General features: G+C 38.3%; 1 protein-coding gene across 5 annotated transcripts in view; it reads left to right on the top strand.

The window, feature by feature from the left end:
* The window catches only part of PLPP1 (phospholipid phosphatase 1), a 91332-nt gene that overhangs the window by 4309 nt on the left and 65471 nt on the right, over window positions 1-21552 (top strand). Inside the window, exons 1-2 of one of the 5 annotated variants that reach the window (XM_045493401.1) lie at window positions 11015-11021; window positions 12136-12138. The exons of the other annotated variants lie outside the window; for them this stretch is intronic. The gene's annotated coding sequence lies outside the window, so the exon portion shown is untranslated. Of the gene's footprint in view, window positions 1-11014; window positions 11022-12135; window positions 12139-21552 lie in introns of those variants that run through there. 5 annotated transcript variants of the gene reach the window in all.

The raw sequence follows: 21552 nt of genomic DNA, 5'->3' as shown, positions 1-21552 counted from the left end.
TCCTTTTGCCCCTCCAGATCTGTTCTCCACCTTTATCTGTGCTCTGGGAAGCAGATTCTGTGAGTTGTATCAACTGACCTCTTGGTTTCTGGTTTCTGGTTTGCCTTGGTTGGTGGTGTGTCAGTAGGAGGCCTGGAAGAGCCAGTTCCTTCCTGCTGGATTTGTGTTGCTAAAGCCGTTCTGTGTTTTGTGAGTAGGTCACAGCTTCTATTAAATGGCCCTCTTCTGCCGGCCAGCCACAGTTACAGATCTTTCTGGGTTCTGGTAACCCCTTACTTGCCCCTTTAGGCCTAGTGATGATAATGGCTTCCTGATGTTGCTGGCATGGGAGTTTTCCACCATCCCTTGCTGCTTTTCTTAAATCCTGCCTCTGCTTTTTGAAGATGGTTCCTTCATTAAATTCTGTTGAATACCTTTTTTGAATGTGCTTCTTTTTTGTTTGTTTGTTTGTTTTGCTTGGGCCCTACTGATAACATTCATGCCTGTCCAAAACAGATCTGAAGTAGCTTCCCTTTCTTCACTAACATCAGTTACAGCTGCCCATTATAGCAGGTGCAGACAGGAGCTCATGGGCTCCAATGTTGGCTTTCTTGGAAGAGAGGTTGGTCATAGTTTCCTTACCATGCTCCAAATGTGGTATCATCATTATGTCAAATCGTAGTCAATAGATTAAGAATAAAATCTGGCAGCAAAAAACTGGCAGCCGATGATAGTAGGTGGTTGTGGAATCCCTGTTACTTATTCTTCCCTAGTAATTATCTCAATATGATGTCATATGTCATTGCTGTAATACTGACATCTGCACCTTAAGTATTACCTCTGAAGAGTGATTCCCTTTCCTTTCCCTCATTCTGGACCCCTTTCTCAAGGGGAAAAAAAAATTAAATATTTAGTGAAAGATTTTCACTTGCTAAATAGTTTGCAGCATATTGTGCCTTCCCTTTTCTCCTGACATTCATTCATTCATTCATTCATTCATTCTTGAACATGTGTTTGCTTAGGTGCCTGGCATCGTGTTGGATGCTGAAGATAAAAATAAATAAATAGGACAAAATGCTTACCTGATCACTAGCCACTTCAACCTCTGTTAACTTGTATTTATTTTTACAATGTTTTTTTAAATTTATTTTTATTTTTTTAAATGTTTATTTTTGAGAGAGAGAGAGAGAGCACAGGTGGGGGTGTGGGCAGAGAGAGAGAGGAGACACAGAATCTGAAGCAGGCTCTAGGCTCTGAGCTGTTTGCACAGAGCCCATCGCAGAGCTCGAACTCATGAACTTTGAGGTCATGACCTAGATGAAGTCACATGCTTAGCCAATGGAGCCCTGGGAGCCCCTATTTATTTATTTTAGAGAAGAGAGTGTGCACCTGTGTAAGTGAATGCAGGGGGTGGGACACAGAGAGAGAGGGAGAGAGGGAATCCCAAGCCAACTTGGTGATGTCAGCACAGAGCCCTATGTAGGGCTCAAACCCACAAATTGTGAGTTCATGACCAGAGCTAAAATAAAGAGATACACCCTTAACCAACTGAGCCACCCAGAACTTCCTTTATTAACTTTTATTAAGCAAACCTCTTTTGCTTCTGATGAAAGGTCACTGGGTTTGTGTTTTTTTCATATAACTTTTCTATTCCCAGCTACAGAGAGAGGGATGGAATCTCAAAAAATGATCAAAAATTTGTTAAACTGGCATATTCTTTTGTTAGACTGGAATCCTGCCGCAAGAGTTTTTCTACCTTTAAATGGCCAGTTTTGAACAAAAGCAGAGACCTGGAAGAAATTGCTACTGTTTGACTCCAGTTGGTTTTATACAGTTGAATTTTAACTTTAATTTACCTTGCTTGGAATAAAGTATGGAAATGTTTAGAGAATGTTCTTCTCCATAGATTTTATGAAATGTAAATTCTTCATTTATATTCTCTTTGAATTACATCCCTTTGGAAACTCAGGGGCGTGCTATGGATCTTGATTACTCTTTTTTTGTTTAGTCATTTTTGGCTGAGCTCTACCAAAGTTTCCTATGTATGCTCAGCTTGGGGGATTTTTTTTTTTTTTTATTCTCTTGGATAAGAAATTGAAGTTTAAGTTGTTATTGTTTACCCTAGTAAAAAACAGAATTTGTAAGAAAGTCACTAAACTCCCAGATTTTAAGTGAACCAGTTAAAATATAGCTTCAATTTTATGGAAAGGAATTTGGAATGTTAATTGTCTGCTTCCTCCTAATTTAGGTGGCTTAATTCAGCATTTGGGATGGAAATACACAGTCTCTGTAATAAGCTAGTTAAGGATTACATAGACACTGTCTTGTCTGATTTTCATTTTAAAAAGCATTCACCATTCAGATATTATGAACAGTGGATACAAGTAGCTTTCTCTTCTCTTCCTCCTCCTTTACTTCTTCCCTTCAGCCTTCTTGCTGTCTAGGTTTAAAGCCTAGATGGCTAATAATTTTTTGTTTGTTTTGTTTTTTAATTAAAACTAGTTTAACATTGGAAATATCTTGTTTTTTATAAACAATTAATTTTCCTTTAAAATATTAGAGAGGCAGCATAGTCTAACAATGATCTCTGGATCCAAATTGCTTAGGTTTACATTTCACTTCCTCCATTTACTAACTGTGTGACCTTGGGCAGTTTTCTTCTTTGTGCCTCTCTTTGCTAATAAAAGTACCTACCTTATATGGTTGTTGTGAAGCTTAAGTGAGTTGTATGTAAAGAGCTTAGAGCAGTGTCTTGCACTTAATGTGCATGATACATTTGTGAAATAAAATCAATCTTCTGTAATCCTACTAACTGTAACATAATTATTTTCATAGCAGTAACATCAGCTAGTTTTGTATTAGGGGCAAAAACACTCTCAAACTTTGAAACATTTCTGATGCATACTCATGGAATGTCTTTGAAGCTTACAGAGCATATTGAAATAGTAGTGTATCAGTCATGTGTAAAAGCCACATATATGATCTCCAAGTAGTGGTAATCCCAGCAGTGGTGGAAATTAATCTGTATAGGTCTGTGGTAGAGAGTAATTAAACAAATAAAAAAACTTCATACCATGCTAAGTCCTGAATTTCACCTTAATCAAGAAAATGGAGTTATCTGTACTCTGAGTCACCTTCACTACTTTTATTGCCTAGGCCATGGAAATGGTCATTCCCTATAAAAAGTGAACTTCATATTTTCAAAATTTGTGAATGGCCTTCATTGTACATCCTCATTTGTGCAAATTCTATTATTTGAATTCTTCTCTGCAGTTAAATGGACAACAAACAATTGTTGTGTAATACCTCTCCATACCCTCCTCTCCATCTCTTTAATTTTTTTCACTTATTATATTCTTTAAATTAAAAAAATTTTTTTAATTCAGGAGAATTTAGTGATTTATCGCTTAAATACAATACCCACTGCTCATCACAAGTGCCCTCCTTAATGCCTATCACCCATTTAGCCCATCCTCCCATCCATCTTTCCTCCAGCAACCCACAGTTTCTTCTGTCTAGTTAACAGTCTCTTTTGGTTTGCCTTACTCTTTGTTTTTATCTTATTTTATTTTTCCTTCCCTTATGTTCAACTGTTTTGTTTCTTAAATTCTACATATGAGTGAGATCATACGGTATTTGTCTTTCTCTGACTGACTTTTCTGCTTAGCATAATAGACTCTAGTTCCATCCACGTGGTTGCAAATGGCAAGGTTTTATTCTTTTTGATGGTTGAGTAATATTCCATTGTATATACATCCACATTTTTATCCATTCATCAGTCGATGGACATTTGGGCTCTTTCCATTACTCTTGCTGTTTTCAGTCAGGTGTTTCTTTTGGTGTATATTAATGTGAAATTTGTGTGTGTGTATGTGTGTGTGTGTGTATAGATGTATGTGAGAACAGTATTAAGTTTTTTAAATATTTGACTTTGCATTATCTTTATTAAGCACCTATAATGTGCTTAATACAATGTTAGTAGCTGTAAATATTACTGTAAAAAAGATAACATTTCTAAACTAATATTTAAGACAGTTACAGATGTTTGTAAATGGCATGAAAGAGTTCAAGGTAGAAGAGTGTCAGACAGTGGAGGGTGGCAATCTCAAAGAAGGCTTCTCTGAGGAGGTGATACTTGAATTAAGATTTAAGGATGAAAATAAGGAGGGTATGGAGGAACTGGAAGAAGATGATTCCAGATGATTCCAGGCACAGGGAAGAGCAAGTGTTGAGGGCCAAATGGTGAAGAGCATTTTGTAACAGGAAAGAGGCCAGTGTGACTGGAATATAGTATGCATCCATGGTATTCTTTCATTTCTTTTTTAAATTTTTGTATTAAAAAAATTTTTTTTGTTTATTTTTAAGAGAGACAGAGACAGAATGCGAGTGGGTTAAGGGCAGAGAGAGAGGGAGACACAGAAGCAGAAGCAGGCTCCAGGCTCTGAGCTGTCAGCAGAGTCTGATGCAGGGCTCGAACCCACGGACCATGAGATCATGACCTGAGCTGAAGTCGGACATTTAACTGACTGAGCCACCCAGGTGCTCCAATTTCTTTTTTCCCTTCCCTTCCCTTCCCTTCCCTTCCCTTCCCTTCCCTTCCCTTCCCTTCCCGACTGAGCCACCCAGACCCCTCTCCATGGTATTCTTAATAGTGAATTTTGTAACCAACTTCTAAATGTCAAAGTGGATAATAATAATAACTGACATTTGTTTAGTGATTACTAGGCCCTGTGTGGCCTGTAAGGTCTCTTAACAACTTGCTCAGGGAGGGTAGTTTGGTCATCTCTATTCTGTAGGTGATAGAACTGAGGCCTAGAATATTTGGGAAACTCTCCCAATGGAACCCAGCCAAGAAGTGATATAATTGGGAATTGGGAAATGGATTTTTAAGGATTATAACTTTTGAATGCAAATTGGTCAATATTTAAGAAAGGTACTAATAAATGGAGAAGTTGACAAAGGAGAGGTTTAGGAGATTAGTTGATTGTAAAAACAATGATTATTTTTAGGTAGCCTAACTGTTTTATGACTATCTTAATTCTATATGATGTGACTTCAGAATCCATTTCTACCTAACGATATTTTGAGCATGTGCCTGCTACCCAAAGGAGGCACTTTAATTTTTCATAACTCAAATTCCTAATTACTACTAAGAGTTTGCCAAGACAGCATATCATCCTTGAATTTGCCCTGTTAAGTAACATACCCACAGACTTTTTTTTCAGGTAGCATTGTTGTTGGCATTTCTATACAGGAAAGGAAGACTTTTGGTCTTCACTATATTTCATGGGAGTCATGTGTGTAGAGTTCAGAGTCACCTTTGGGAACTCATTACAGCGGATATAGTTAGAATCTCATGGTTTAGTTCTCATTTGTCACTGTTTGGAAATGTTTCCTGAGTCTTTTTCAGGGTGGGGTGCCCAGGAAAATGACATATAGGAAATGTGTCCTAGATGAGCTCTTGAGTTAATTGGCAGCTTGTTAAGTGAGGTTCTGCCTTGCCTTTTGGTACATTTACATCAGCAGTAAGAGAGATGGGTTGACTGCCTAGGCACTTGAGGGGTAAATGAGGAAAAGAGAAGAAAAACATTATTCATTGAATGCCTAAACGAATCTTTTGTAAATTTCTTACATAAACTCAGGCAATCATCATAAAGCTCTGAGGTTTTAGCCTTACTTTATGTCACAGCATTGGAATACAAAAATGGGTGAAAAAAGTAAACAAAAGCCTTGGTTCTCAAATAACTCTTGTTTACTGTGGAAGACAGACTCATAAGAAACAGTGACAATACTGTATAGTAAGTTGAATGCCTGATATTTCCTAGCTCTGAGGTTACTAAGAGTAAGACAGGGTCTCTACACTGAAGAGATATGCAAAGTCTTGTAAATGGAGATTGGTTGGTATTTTAATGAAGTCTATCTGTATTTCAAAATGATTTCTTCTTAAACAGTTGCTTTTACTTTCCAGCATAAATAATGTGCACCTTTGGGCACATTACTTTTGTCTAGTTCTAAATTCTGTAAATAATTCCTGTGGAAAGTTCAGGCCCCATTTGTATTGCTGGATAAAGACACAGGAGGTGGGTGTTCAGAAGGTGTGTGGCACATGGTAGTCATTCAGGTATTTGTTACATGAATGAATAGGCAATACACTTGAGTCAGCTACTCTTCCAGGGTTTGAATTCTAGACCCATCTATTAATAACTGTATGACACTGGGCAGGTCACTTCACCTCTATGAGTTTCGTCATCTAGTGAGGAAAAAGATGATGCTAATAGGGCATTTTTCATAGTGCTGTGAAATTAGCTGAGATAATGTATGAGACAATGTATATGAAGTGTTTAGCACAGTGAAGTGTTAAGCATAGTCCTGGCCTGTGCTGCTGTTAATCACTATTAAACTAAAAACCACTTTGGTACCAGTGACCCAGTCTGTTATTTAAATTTAATATCATGTGCTGGTGACTTTTCTTTTGGAACATTATTTAGTGTTCTAGTTTCAGTTAAATATTGTTTTTTCTTAACGATTATTTGTTTTTGAAAGACAGAGAGAGACAGAGAATGAGCAGGGGAGGGGCAGAAGGAGAGGGAGACACAGAATCTGAAGTAGGCTCCAGGCTCAGAGCCTGACTTGGGGCTCAAACTCATGAACTGTGAGATCATGACCTGAGCCAAAGTCAGATGCTTAACTGACTGAGCCACCCAGGCGCCCCTAGTTTCAGTTTAAATGACATTGACATTGGAAACTGGTTTGTATTTCAGTTTTTAGTGCCCAGATCACTTTGGGAAATGTTTTTATTACTTCAACCTATTTCTCTGTGGAATCAGCTCACAAAGATCTTCTGATTTTGCTTCTAGGTGAGCAATATTCCCACAACTCATAGGCAAGGTACCCAAATGAATGTGGCTGGAGAGGGAACAGTGTAATAGAATAGATGTGTGAACTAGTAATAGCATGGTTTGGATAGTCCTAACTCCTCTTAGTACCCATTTCCTAAAACATGGAGGTTTTATTTGTTAAATATAAACTTATCAAGACCCAACTTGAGGTTGAAGGAGCTAAATATAACCAGTTCTCATCATAACTTCTTTTCATCAATAAGATTTTGTATTTTCTTCTTTCCAGAGTTTAAGAAATCGGTATATATATATAGTGATCACACCCATCTGCAGTGTTCTGAGATAGCCCTAACTTTAGGTAGTAGCCTTCTTCAGAGAGACAGTTTGTTAAATATATGACCAAATGTAATTAAAATTCATACTTTTATGATATTTAACTTAAAAACTATGTTTTTGGGGCACCTGGGTGTCTCAGTTGGTTAAACGTCGGACTCTTGATTTCCTGATCTCATGGTTTGTGAGTTTGAGCCCTGAGTCAGTCTCTGTGCTGATAGCATTGAGCCTGTTTGGGATTCTCTATTTCCTTCTCTCTCTGCCCTTCGCCGATTCACACTCTGTCTCAAAGTAAATAAACTAAAAAAAAAAAAAAAAAAGTAAATAAACTTAAAAAAAAGCTCTTGAGTTTTCAGTCAGCATGCACAGCTGTCATCAGAAGGACAAAGGTAGTTTTCACACTAATGTGTGAAGAACATAAAATAGCTTGTTAATTATTAAATCCCCCCTCAAAAATAAGTAAGTAAAATTAAAAAAAACCTGTTTTTTAAAAAAACATAGTTTTTCAAATGACATCGTAATTTGATTTGGAAAATATACCTAGCGTAGTTAAGCAGTGTAGCAGAAGCAAGTGATGTTTATTGTATTTTACTTTTTTTTTTTTTTCAAATGGCATGGATAAGAGAAAGGAATTTTAAATGGACTCCTTTCCAAATATGTATTGTTTCTGCCTCAATGGCTCAGTTGGGAAAAGGTTTCTTAAACTGTGATGTTATCAAAACTTGCTAGGCAGGTTATGGGTAATATTCAACTTTATAGCTAGTGTTGGATATCTAAATTAATACTAACTTTATGTCTCACAGTATGAGTGAGAGTTTAAGTGCTGTCATTGAATGTAGTCTAATTATGAACCAAATCTAATTACAAGTAAGTAAATTACCTTTTATGGAGATAGGTTTTTAAATGGACCTTCCCCCTTGCTTAGGATTTGATATAGTGGAGGTTTTGTCGTGAGTGGCAATTTGTTTTTGTAACTTTATTTAAATACTTTAGAGTATGATCTAGCAGTGAAGGCTGTTGGTTTGGAAGTCAGATTCTGGTTTTGCTTCTGCTATTCTTTCTGATCACATGGGCAAGATCTCATGGGCTGCTTCATTTATTTATGTGTAATTTCTAATGAGAATAATGTCTGCCTTGCCTATCTCTCAGGATCACAGTGGTAAGCAAACCGTGCTGATTAAGAAGAGTCAGTTGCTGCAGAATATATTAACAGCATTTGACACCAGTGGACTCAGGGTAGGAAGACAGAGAGCACATAGTATACGAGGGGGTATTTTGAGCAACTGCAGCAGACTGTAGGAGATCAATTATAAGTCTAGTCTGGTGAAGAATGGGGTGAGTGTTATTGTCAGCAGAAAGTAGGAATTAGTTGGGGCGCCTGGGTGGCGCAGTTGGTTAAGCGTCCGACTTCAGCCAGGTCACGATCTCGCGGTCCGTGAGTTCGAGCCCCGCGTCGGGCTCTGGGCTGATGGCTCAGAGCCTGGAGCCTGTTTCCGATTCTGTGTCTCCCTCTCTCTCTGCCCCTCCCCCATTCATGCTCTGTCTCTCTCTGTCCCAAAAAATAAATAAACGTTGAAAAAAAAGAAAGTAGGAAAAAGCTGAAAACTGAAGTGTTTAGGAAGTAATGATAGGCACTGATACAAAGTAATGTAGACCACCCCCCCTCATTTCCTCTTTTGCCACACTTAGGTATACAACTTTATCAGTGACCAGGTGGCTCAAGAAATCCTGGAACTAGTACGTTATTCTTGCCTTAGTCATACTGTGACAAATGGGAACATGTGCTACCTTGAAAAGCCATTGTAAAATATAATTTGGTCAGACTGAAATTTTAATGAAGGGATTTTTATTTTTTAAAAAAGGTGGAGATTAGTGTTCACCTACTATTTAATTAAAAAAGGAAAGAAACTACGATTTTAATGTAGTCTGCTGAATATCAGATTATTGTATCAGTAGTAGTTTGTCTTCAGTAAAGTCTGTCAGATTCTTTTGGCAAAGATCTAACACACCAAGGGAATCTCTTCTAACATTGTAATCGGCCTGTGCTATGCTCTATTCCGTTGACCTGCAGAATAATAAACAGGTGAGACATGTTCCTTGAAATAGAGTAATTACATTTTCTAAGATTTTCAATTTTTCTCAGTACTAGTCTTGCAGTTCATTAGCTGATTAATGATTGGAATGGTAACACCTGAGTGTTACTGTGTAGCTGTAGCTGGCTGCCTGATGATTACTATGTGGGGCGTTGGGACCCATTGGACCCATTGGACAGGTAAGGAGTTTCATCTACCCTACAGCCATGGAAACTCAACATCAATTGGAAGTATGGCACTAGAATTAAGGTAACATGGCCAAAGTTATAAGAAAATCTTGACAAAATTGAGTACTATTTAAGAGCTTATTTTTTTGTTAGCTAATAATTAAAACTTACATTTAAAAGCATTGAATTATTCAATAGCCATTACTGAAATTTTAAACTCAAGAGAGCCTCTTGATATGGCCCTGATGTGAGCTTTCGCTAAACAAATTTATTCTAATAAAAAGGGAGGCAAAAAGAATGAGGAAAAAGAAAAGAAAGGAGGTAAATATTGCTGGATGGTCTGTTTTTGCCTTCAAAGGGGAGTTCAGGAGAGGATGAAGCTTCCTCAATAGGAAGAAGGCTGAGAAAATTAATCATGAGGATGTGTGCTTCACAAGGTCTGAGATTGCTTGCTGCCCAGTAAAAAGACTGTGGTGGAGATTCTGATTTTTCATTTGGAAAATATAAGGATCACATAAAATAGATAAAATTAATATAAAATTAATGAAGTAAAGAGCTGGCCTTTAAGTTGGTCAGTTAATTCAACCTATGTTTAGGATTTAGTAAGGGAAAAAATCAGATTGCTGGAAAAATGCTGTGATAGTTACCATATTTCACGTCCTTGGACTTTTCATGATTACAAATGATATACTGGGATAGGGAGACTTTATAACTTGGTCGAGTATTTTTTAAGTTAAAGTCTTAGTAAAAGTAGAGGAGTTTGAAATTTTGAACTATCAGAAAGAACAAACAATGAAATCTTACAATTCATACAGGTGCTAGCCATAGACATATTTCAGTGGATTATCTAAATGCAATGCAGTAGAAGGTGTTTATGTACTAGGAGATACAGACTTATTAATACTTAGTATAATAAAGGATGTGAATCATATCTGTGCATCCATCTTATAATTACCCAAAATAAGAGAGAAACAAGACTGTTCCATTTTAAAGAAGTTAGAATGCAGGGTGTCTTACCTTGTAGTTTCAATAGAACTTTATTTTTAAAAAAAATGTATTTTACCAATATAGGAAATGATTTCCATTTGTTTTTAGTAACATATAAAAGTTTTTAGAGATTTTTTTTTTTTTTTTATTTATGGGATGCGTTTTAAGTTAGGTGTGTGGACACTGGAAACATACAGGTTTGAGTTTGAATTCCACTTCTTTCACCTACAATTAGGGTAAATCACCCATGTTCACAGCTTCAGTTTCTTTATCTGAAAAGGGCTGGGTCTTTATCTGTATATTCTCTTAGGCTTATTTATTCTCCATTACATAGGAGTCCTCTATTCCACAAGTATTTGTCCCTCACATGTTGTGTGCCACACTCTTAGAGGAGATGTGTATAATCAGACAAATAAATATAAAAATAAACTAATAAGTGCTATAAAGGAGAGAGATGGGTACTGTTAAGGTTTATAAAAAGTTTTGAATAGGGGCGCCTGGGTGGCTTGGTCGGTTGGGCGTCCGACTTCGGCTCAGGTCATGATCTCACGGTCCGTGGGTTGGAGCCCCGCATCGGGCTCTGTGCTGACAGCTCAGAGCCTGGAGCCTGCTTCCGATTCTGTGTTTCCCTCTCTCTCTGCTCCTCCCCAGTTCATGCTCTGTCTCTCTCTGTCTCAAAAATAAATAAACGTTAAAAAAAAAAATTTTTTTTTTAAAAATTTAAAAAAAGTTTTGAATAGAAGCATGGGGTAGCTTTTTAAAATGATGACTTTGGATATAGGGTAGAATAATAGATTAGGGCTGGAAAAGAATGAATTTAGGGAGATGAGTTAGGAAGCTGTTGAAATAGTCCAAGTGAGGAGCACCTGGGGGGTTCAGTTGGTTGGGCGTCTGGCTTTGGCTCAGGTCATGATCTCACAGTCTGTGAGTTCAAGCCCCGTGTTGGGCTCTGTGCCAACGGCTTGGAGCGTGAAGCCTGCTTCGGATTCTGTGTCTCCCTCTCTCTCTGCCCCTTCCCCACTCACACTCTGTCTCTGTCTCAAAATAAAATTAAAAAATGTTAAAAAAAAAGAGAAAGAAATAGTCCAAGTGAGATAATGGTAGTAAGACTAATGAGGGAGTGGTGCAGATGGAGAAAGGTGGATGGATTTAAGAAATATTTGGGAGGCAAAATGGACAGGTTTTGGTGAAACATAAAATGTGGGGAATCAGAGAGAGGGAGATAACAAGGATAGTTCTGAAAGTTCTGTCTTGTTTAATGGATGGATGTTAATTGCTGCCAGATAATGAGTTGGGGGGCATTAGGAGAGAACGTGACCTGATATAGGAAGAGGGGTAGAGAAGAGAGAATGATTTTGATTTTGAGCACCTTATGTTTAAGATGCTTTTGAGATTTTGAAGAGGAAGTCAAGTCCTTGTTTGCACAAATGGAGTAGTCTGAGGAGTAGTCTGAGTATGGGGACTCACTGGCATATTCATGGTAGTCAAAGTCATAAAAATTGAAATCTCAAGCAGGAGTTATCAAGTGAGGAGAGAAGGTTTCAGACAGAGTTTTAAGAAACACCAGCATTTCAGATTGTTGGGAAGGAAGGAAGAACGCAAGACTGAGAGGAAACCCTAATAACTCGGAGAATGTTTCCAGAAAGTCCAGTGAAGAGAGTGCTCCAAGGAGAGAGTGGTAACAATGTCTACATTCTCCTGAAATGTCAAGTAAGATAAAGTCTGTAAAGTGTCCAGTGGGTTTAGTTACACAAATGTCATTGATAGCCTTTTCTTATGTAAAGAAAGCAGTTTCCATATTTGAGTGGTCTGAGAAGTGGGTATTTGGTAAAGAAATGGAAATTGTGGGTATTGGTAATTACTTTAAAATGTTGGACTGAGAAAGGAGAGTATAGTAGAGAAGATTCCAAGCACTGGCCCTAGGAATCATTTCGGAGAGTGGGAGGAGATCAGTTAGGGGTATCAGCTGAAACACTAATAGGCTGGGATAATAGGTTCTTGTGGTTACCTATGACATGCTGGATGGGGAAGAATGATCTTTCCAGATACAGGAATACCTTTTTAAAAAAACAACTGAATTCCCAAGTGTGTGTGGTGAGGGAGAGGGTGGGGGGTAGGTGGGTTTTACACCTAATGTGGGGCTTGAGCCCAGGACCCTGAGATCAAGAGTCACATGCTCTACTGACTGAGCCAGCCTGGAGCCCCTAGGAATACCATTTTTAGATATATGGTACTGTGTAAGAATAGTTGGACTTCTTAAAGAACACTCTTTGTTGAGAAGAATGGATTACTTGGTATCCTTGTTTTCCAAGTAACTGTTACCAAGTATGGTGGAGTTTGGGATGTGGAGCCTGATAAACTTGGTTTCAAAATTCTGCTTTGCTATATATTCTTGATTTAGGTCACACAGATGGTTATTTAGTCCTGCCGAGCTTCAGTTTCTTGACTTGTGTGATGGAGAGAATACTGTCTACTTAATAGATTTGTTAGGGATGAGAATCTGTGTAAATAAAGCACCTAGTACTTTTTTTTTTTAATTTATTAAAAATTTTTTTTCAGTGTTTATTTCTTTTTGAGAGAGAGAGACAGAGTGCAAGCAGGGGAGGGGCAGAGAGAGAGGGAGACACAGAATCCGAAGCAGGCTCCAGACTTCAAGCTGGCAGCACGGAGCCTGATGTGGAGCTTGAACTCAGGAACCATGAGTTCATGATGTCAGCTGAAGTTGGATGCTTAACCAACTGAGCCACCCAGGTGTCTCTATTTTTGCGAGAGACAGAGACCACGTGAGTGGGGGAGGTGCAGAAAGAGAGGGAGAGAGAGAATTCCAAGCATGCTCTGCACTGTCAGCACAGAGCCCAATGCGGAGCTTGAACCCATGCATGAAAACATGAGATCATGACCCGAGCCGAAACCAGTGCCCCAAGCACCGAGTACTTATTAGGCACTCAACAAAGTAATGTCTGCGTGTCCTTTTTCTTGCTTCCCAACTAGCTGCTGTTTATTGTGTAGTTTCAGCATTGAATGTTTGCTCTTACTCTGGAAGTAATACTTGGTGGGAGTACCTCCTTCAGTTTATCTTCTGTATAAAATAACTTGAGTGGCACAAACATACATTTTTGGGAAAATGGATATATGATTTGCTACTGCAGTAATCATAACCATTAAAAAAAGAATTTTACCAGTTTTTTTTGACTTGTGTGCATTTAAAAAAAAGTGTGTGTGTGTGTGTGTCTTAAACAAAGCTTACTAATTTAGATATGCCACTTTGGTGACTTCCTGCCAAAGTAAGAGTTCTTATATTTTTCTTCAGAGACACATCTTAGTATGACTATTTTTAGTTTTTGGATCCTTGCCATTTGCCGTAATTTCAGACTAGACATGATGGATCCACATAAATACTTCTAAGATTTACATTACATGATACATTTTTTATTTATTTATTTTTTTTTTTTTTAAATTTTTTTTTTTTTTCAACATTTATTTATTTTTGGGACAGAGAGAGACAGAGCATGAACGGGGGAGGGGCAGAGAGAGAGGGAGACACAGAATCGGAAACAGGCTCCAGGCTCTGAGCCATCAGCCCAGAGCCCGACGCGGGGCTCGAACTCACGGACCGCGAGATCGTGACCTGGCTGAAGTCGGACGCTTAACCGACTGCGCCACTCAGGCGCCCCACATGATACATTTTTTTTTTTTTTTTTTTTTTTAATTTTTTTTTTTTTCAACGTTTTATTTATTTTTGGGACAGAGAGAGACAGAGCATGAACGGGGGAGGGGCAGAGAGAGAGGGAGACACAGAATCGGAAACAGGCTCCAGGCTCTGAGCCATCAGCCCAGAGCCCGACGCGGGGCTCGAACTCACGGACCGCGAGATCGTGACCTGGCTGAAGTCGGACGCTCAACCGACTGCGCCACCCAGGCGCCCCACATGATACATTTTTTAAAGGGGGACATGTGAACTGTTAAAAGCAGGTGAGGTCTCAGGTCTGGATTTTATTTGGTTTATTTAAAATTTTTGATTTATAGTTTTGATTCTTAAATTATTTCTTACTCATCTTTTGAGCATCGAGATAACTAATTTTGTACCAAAATGGTGAAATCAATTTAAGTTGCTAAAGCAGTCTCCTGAAAGGTTTTTAAATCTGCCCCCAACCACCACCATACATAACCTCTTAAGTGGCATTTATGCATTACCTTTCTAGAAGATGACTGTCCTAGAAATTTTAAAAGCATATCACTTTGCCAGCTTTATTCAAGAATCACTATAATAATGAACACACACTTGTTATTGTTTGGAATATAGACCTTATCACTGAGTGGGAGAAGTTGACCAGCTACTAATACAAGAGACTTTGTTGGTTAAGCGAAGTTTGTAGATGGGATTGCTGAGACTGGAAGTCTCATTGTAAATTCAGAGAGAAGTAAATTAACCATGTGTTCCCATCTGAACAACAGAGGCGTTGTTTTAAAAGCTTAAATAAAAACCAGATAGAACCCTATAGGTCATAATTTCTTTAAAGACTAAATAAACTCTTCAAAGAGGAACCTCTTCAAAGAGGAATCTTTCCCTTGATTTACTATCTTACACTGTTTTGTGAAATTTGTTGGCTATTGAAAAGCCTTTGAAGAAAGATAACTAAAACACATGTAGTTAGGGGAACTGGGTGGCTCAGTTGGTTAAGTGTCCAGCTTTGGCTTAGGCCATGATCTCATGGTTCATGGGTTCAAATCCCACATTGGGCTCTGTGTGGACAGTGCAGAGCCTGCTTGGGATTCTGTTTCTCTCCCTCTCCCTCTGCTCCTCCCGCACTTGCACACGTGTGCTTGGGCTCTCTGTCTCTCAAAATAAATAAATAAACAACAACAAAAAAAATAAAATACAGGTAGTTACTTCATGAAGTCCTCTTGTATATGTGTTGATACATTTTCCAAGTTAAAAATTACTTTTTCATTAGAGGCAGTAGGCAGAGGAGAAAGATCAGGGAATAAGCATATATTGTCTTAATGTGCCAGGTGCTATGTTAGGCACATTACTAGGCTCTTAGTTTACAACTGTTCTGGGAGGTATATAAATAGTATTTATTTGCATTCACCCGTGAGAAAATTGAGCTAGATAGGTAAGTAATTTGCCCATGTTCATTTAAGTTTAATAACTGGGAGAATGCCAAAAGTAAACCCAGCTCGGTGGAAAAGTCCCAGTTCTATGCAGCACCTCACCCTGCCACACCAAAGATTTCATGAGTAGTTATATAGAAGCTAGAGTGGCGAGTAGATGTTAGCTAGGTGGAAGGGGTGGGGTCATCATGTACAGTGTGGCAAGAGGTTTGGAACAGGTGAGGGGAATAGAGAAACAGGGTATGAGGCTTAAGTCAACATTTAGACTTAAACAAAATTTATATATAGCAAAATTCACTCTTTAAGGATACAGTTCTTTGAATTGAGACAATTTAGACGTCAGAGTTATGTAACCACCACACAAGATACAGAACTGATTTATTACCCTAAATTTCTTCTTGCTGCTCTTTTGTAGTGAACTCCTCCCACCTCCTACACCTCTGGCAACCACTGATTGGTTCTCCATCCTATAATGTCATATAAATGAAATCATGCAGTATGTATCCTTTTGATTCTGGCTTCTTCTCATAGCATAATGCATTTCTAATTAGGGAGCCACTAATGATGTAAATGTTACTGTACAGTTTTGCTACAGTTTTTGGCCTTGAACTCTCAAAATGCTTATATCATCCCCAATTCCAGTTTCATGTAAACATAATTTTTTTTCAGCTGAGAAATGATTATAGTTACAGCTTCAAATATCAAAGAAGCCCAAAACAGATTTCTGATAAATGCCCAGGAGAAAGTAACATAGAAAAAAAAATTAGCTGTCTCTCCCCACACCCTATTATGTCCACCATCTCCTTGCCTTTTGAACATAGAAATCTGCATGGAAAGAGTGCTACTGACCGTGACCTTTGCCAGCTTGAAAAAGAAAGGGAACAGCTGTTACCATGAGAGGGTGGAAGGAATTAATGGTCCTGGCCAGTTGGCACTGTGTGCCTTTTGGGAAGGGAACAACAGGTGACCAACTTCTTGCTTTTTATTTTTGTTCGTGTATAAATAAATAGGCCAACTTTTTTTGTGTGTGTGTGCAGAAATCTGAGTCCATATTAAAATAACCTGTCCTTATAGTTCTGGGTATTTTTTTTTTTTAAAAAGCTGTTTAAAATATACACACATTTATTTTAAGTATCTTAATGAATGAAGAGACTCCAGGGTTGAGTATATTATAGGTCGTTAGTGACAGAAAAGCACAGAAAGTAAAATTCTTTTGTAAATGTCACTTAGATATCCAAACTGCTTTTTCTCCCCTTTGTCCCAACTTAAGTACAAAACAAAACCCAGCAAGATAACTGAGTACTTTTTATAGTAAAACCATCAGCCACAGAGATGTGGTCACTTTAAGCTGGTGACCAGAGCGCAGGTGTCTCTAAAAGCCAAGGGTGCACTGTTCTTTGAACTCGTGGCCCTGGATACTTCACGTGCCATCTCTGTGAATCATACCCAAACATACATACAGTTCTATCACTGATCCCTCCTGCCTGGCTCAGGGCTCTTCCCCTTTTCCACCTCTACTTTGCATAAACTCATCTTCCTGCAGTACAGCTTTCACCCAGGCATTTCTTGATCAAAGCCAATGCTGACTTTTCATTTATTTTTATTTTTATTTATTATTTTTTAAAACATTTTAAAATTTTTTATGATTTTTCATTTCTTATTGAGACGTATCTAAATTACTGACCTGGAACAAAACATCCTTATATTGCAGTTTTGTTTTGCTCATTCATATTTCTGTTATTTTTCAGTTCCCTCTACCCTACTTTCGTTGGATCATCCTATTTTTTTTAGACTGCCTGGCAACAGATTGAACTCAGTGATGAATCTTTTTTTTTTTTTTTTAGTGATCAATCTTAAATGCATTTCTAATTCCATTTCCCATTGCAGTTGTTATGCCTATTAGTCTCTTTATTCCATTACAATTGCTTTGAATGTTTTTCTGGGTTTTTTTAATGTTTATTTATTTTTGAGTGACACAGAGAGAGCATGAGTGGGGAGGGGGCAGCGAGAGAGGGAGACACAGAATCCGAAGCAGGCTCCAGGCTCTGAGCTGTCCGCACAGACCTCGACATGCAAACCGCGAGATCATGACTTGAGCTGAAGTCGGCGCTTAACTGATGGAGCCACCCAGATGCCCCAAAATGTTTTTCTGTTCTATTAAAACCTCCATTTGTCCTCTGCTCTGTCATTTTTTAGCAAATGGTACTACATTTTAGCAAATGGTACACATTCATTTAGAGGGTTTTGGGGTTAAATAAATACATGTTTGAAACCTGGATGCACCACTTACTATCACAGCTGGTAGCCAGTAGTGTATATCTGAGTCTTACCTTTTCTAGCCCACAACCCTTCATTGTCCTGGTCCCTTCATTGTCCTAGTCCCTTCTATGGACCTCTTTAAGATCCCACAACTGAAAGATTGAAGCAGAACCCAGCTTTAGCACCAGCTGGTGTCTGTCCTGAGTGGCCAGTGCTGGTGCAGCACTAGTTGTTAAATACTTTTAATTTCACCCTTATTATATCTGTGACTTTAATTAAGTTACTTATCCTTTCTGACTCATCCTCTCATCCGTAAAATGGGGACGATAATACCTGTTTTACAAGGTGACTCTGTGCATTCATTCAATATTTCTTGAGGGCTTAAGTGCTTAGGATATATCAGTAAACAAAAATGTCCATACCTAATGAAGCTTGTGTTCTAGTATTGTTAGGATGAAGTGAAAATTAATGTTAGATGTTCAGTATGGTGCCAAATACATAGAGGTGTGTACGGTGTTTTAGTCCTCTTTATTCCCCTCTGCTACGCTTTTCCATCAGGGCCAAAGGGCCAGGGGGATTATGGCCGCAGGGAAAGAGTGAAGCCAATAACTAATAATTAGGTGTGGCTTCTCCAAAGGGGACATGCTTTGTGACTACTTTGCATAGCAATACAAATGAAATAGGAAGCTTTTAAAATTTTTTGTAAAAAAAACCTCTAATTGACCCTGTTTTGGATGGTCTTTGTTGTCTGCCTGTGCTTTCATTTCCTCCCATCTACCATGGATCTAGTTTTGTCCATTCATCCATATTGTCAAGTCCCCTCTGCATCCCACCCCGCCCCCCCGCCCCCCCCCCAACCCATTCTATCACCTCAGTTCACTATCCTACCTTTTGTGCTACAGACAAAAAGAAATTGTTAGCCTTCTTCTGCCTTATTTGTTCTTCAAGGTATGGACCAAGATACCCTTTCCTTCCTTTCTGTCCAGAGGACATATAAAGGTCACCTCTACCCACTCGCTCTTCACTTCTTAAATCTTGTCAGTCTTTGTGTTCCCAGTCCAAGTGCGGCAATTCTTCTGTCAGTGACCTCGTCTGTTCTTTTTCTGCTCAACTTCTTTATAAGTGGCATTTGTTAAGACCAGGTGAACTCAGTGGGTGCATGGTCTCATTGACCTGGGTTCAAATCCTAATTCTGCAACCTTTGTGGCCTTGGGCAGGTTTCTTTATCTTCAAATCGATATAATAGTACTTACCTTTTCAAGTTAATTGAGATTAGAAAACTGCAACGCGTACCATACTGTCAGGATATAGGGTAAGAGTTAATTAAAAAGTAGCTACTGTTACTGGTATTTTTTTAAAGTGCCCCTTCATTTTTCCTGGCATTATCTTTTCTTTCATATTGTATCCTGTTTTCCTGGTAGTTCCTTCCATATTAGTTGGCTTTGTTGACTTTGTGTTTTCTTTCCAAGATTATGACTATTGTCTCTTTCACTGAGTGATCTTAATAAAATCTTGTGGCTTCACCTCTCCCCTTTATAATTGATAATTTCATATATTCATCTTTTTTCTTTTTTTAATATTTATTTTTGAGAGAGAGATCGAGAGAGAGCACGTGTGTAAGTGGGGGAGGGGCAGAGAGGGATGGGGAACAGAGGATCTAAAGCAGGCTCTGCATTGACAGTAGCGAGCCCAATCCAAAGCTTGAACTCACGATCTGTGAGGTCATGACCTGAGCTGAAGTTGGATGCTCAACTAATTGAGCCACCCAGGCACCCCCAGATATTCTTTTGTCTTCATTCTCTCTTGAGTGTCAGCTATATGAGTCTAGCTGTGTGCTAGACATGAAACATTTGTCAAATGATGAGGAGTAATAATTAGGAAGGGGTGCATTGAATCTGTAGAAGAAACCATCCATCTTACCTGCAAACTTACTAGTTTCACTTGTTGGAGAAATTTTGAATGATTCTCTTTACTTTTGGACATTTTTGTTTTAAACATTTGTTTATTTTTATTTTGAGAGTGAGTGAGCAGGGGAGGGGCAGAGAGAGGTTGAGAGAGGATCTCAAGCAGTCTCTGTGCTGTCATCATGGAGCCTGATGCTGGGCTTGATCCCATGAACTGTAGGATCATGACCTGAGCTGAAATCAAGAGTTGGACGCCTAACCAACTGGGCCACCCAGTGACCCTTTACTTATGGACATCTAATGATCTTTTTAAAGGAGGGGAAGAAAACTTCTGTTCAGATGTAACATATAACGTGTCAATTAGCAGGAGGATTTTTCATGTGATTCTGGAAATAACATGCAACACCTGTTTGCAAAGAAAGCAAGAAAAATACTGTATCCCTCTCTCCTCCCCATGTATTTTGTTCAAACTTAATTGGACACCAAATAAAGAACATTCCTTAAGTTTGGAATGAATACAACTTTCTATAAACTGCGCAAGTAACACAAAATAGTAAAGAGCCAAAAAGTTTTTATTTACTTTTAACCTAGGACTGCTAAAAGGAGAAAATGAAAGGGTTTGTAGAGGCACATTTCACGAAAGTAACTGTAGACTTACTTGTTACACTCAAGTATACTATATGTAGAAAAATACACAAACATAGTTAAATTTACATATGCTGGATTTTTTTTTCTTTTTGAAAGGGAAAATATTTTTTACATAAGGGTTTTACCCACTACCTTTTGGTAAACCATGAACCCCTAGAAGCAGTTCCCTCACTGTTTATTTTTCTTGTAAGTTTTGCTGAAGTTTCACATTTCTCTTCTGTAGTTTACAGCAAAGTATATTTAGACTTTAGGATGGCTCAGTCAGCCCACGTGTAGTAGATTAAGATGTATCCTAGGTCACACAGAGCAATTCCACCTTCATACCCAGTCCTACTGAAAGAAATCAATTGTCTGTATGTAGACCAACTTAGTCTCTAAGAATCATGAACTTGACTGAATGGGACCTAAAAGAAAATGTTTTTCTTCTTTCTCGTTTGTAGAGCAGGGAAATGGGACCCTGGTGGTTAGACTCCTTTCCTAAAAAAAATTAAAAAATTAAAAAAAAAAAAGTGGTTTGATGTGGTGAAAAGAAGAGGAACTTTTTGTTGAAATACTGGCTCCCCTGCTTACCACCTGTGTAATAGTGGTTATTTGCCCTAGTGCATACCCACAAGCTGTGTACTCTTGAGTTACTTAGTATCTCTGAGTTTCTGATAAGATTTAGCCCAGAGATAGAGGTGGTACCTTGTTAACAGTTTAATAATTTGATGTATTTGTGTTTTTCTTTTTTTCTTAAGCCTTTAACAAGACTAATAATTTCATTAACCTGCAAAAACTGATGTAGTTAGTTGATCTGACTTTTCCTTCGTTTTCCATTTCATTCATGTTTGATCTATATTCTTTTCACTTTATTGAGCTTTTAAAAAATAAGTTACTGAAAATAAGTTATTGTACTGAATGCTTGTTTCATCGCTTTTTTTAATGTTTATTTATTTTTGAGAGAGACAGAGACAGAGACCGAGTGTGAGTGGGGGAGGGACAGAGAGAAAGGGAGTCATACAATCCAATGTAGGCTCCAGGCTCGAACCCACAAGTTGCAAGATCATGACCTGAGCTGAAGTCAGATGCTTAACCAACTGAGCCACCCAGGCACCCCCTCTTTTTTTTTTAATGTTTATTTTATACTTAAGAGAGAGAAAGAGCATGAGTGGGGAGGGTCAGAGAGAGGAGGAGACACAGGAGAGGGTTTATTTAGAGAAGCATCTTCCTATAACACTAACTTGAACAC

Source organism: Leopardus geoffroyi, chromosome A1, assembly GCF_018350155.1.
Source record: "Leopardus geoffroyi isolate Oge1 chromosome A1, O.geoffroyi_Oge1_pat1.0, whole genome shotgun sequence".
NCBI classification, from domain to species: Eukaryota; Metazoa; Chordata; class Mammalia; order Carnivora; family Felidae; genus Leopardus; species Leopardus geoffroyi.
The sequence above is the reverse complement of the archived record's forward strand: the minus strand, read 5'-3'. Positions and strand labels throughout refer to the sequence as shown.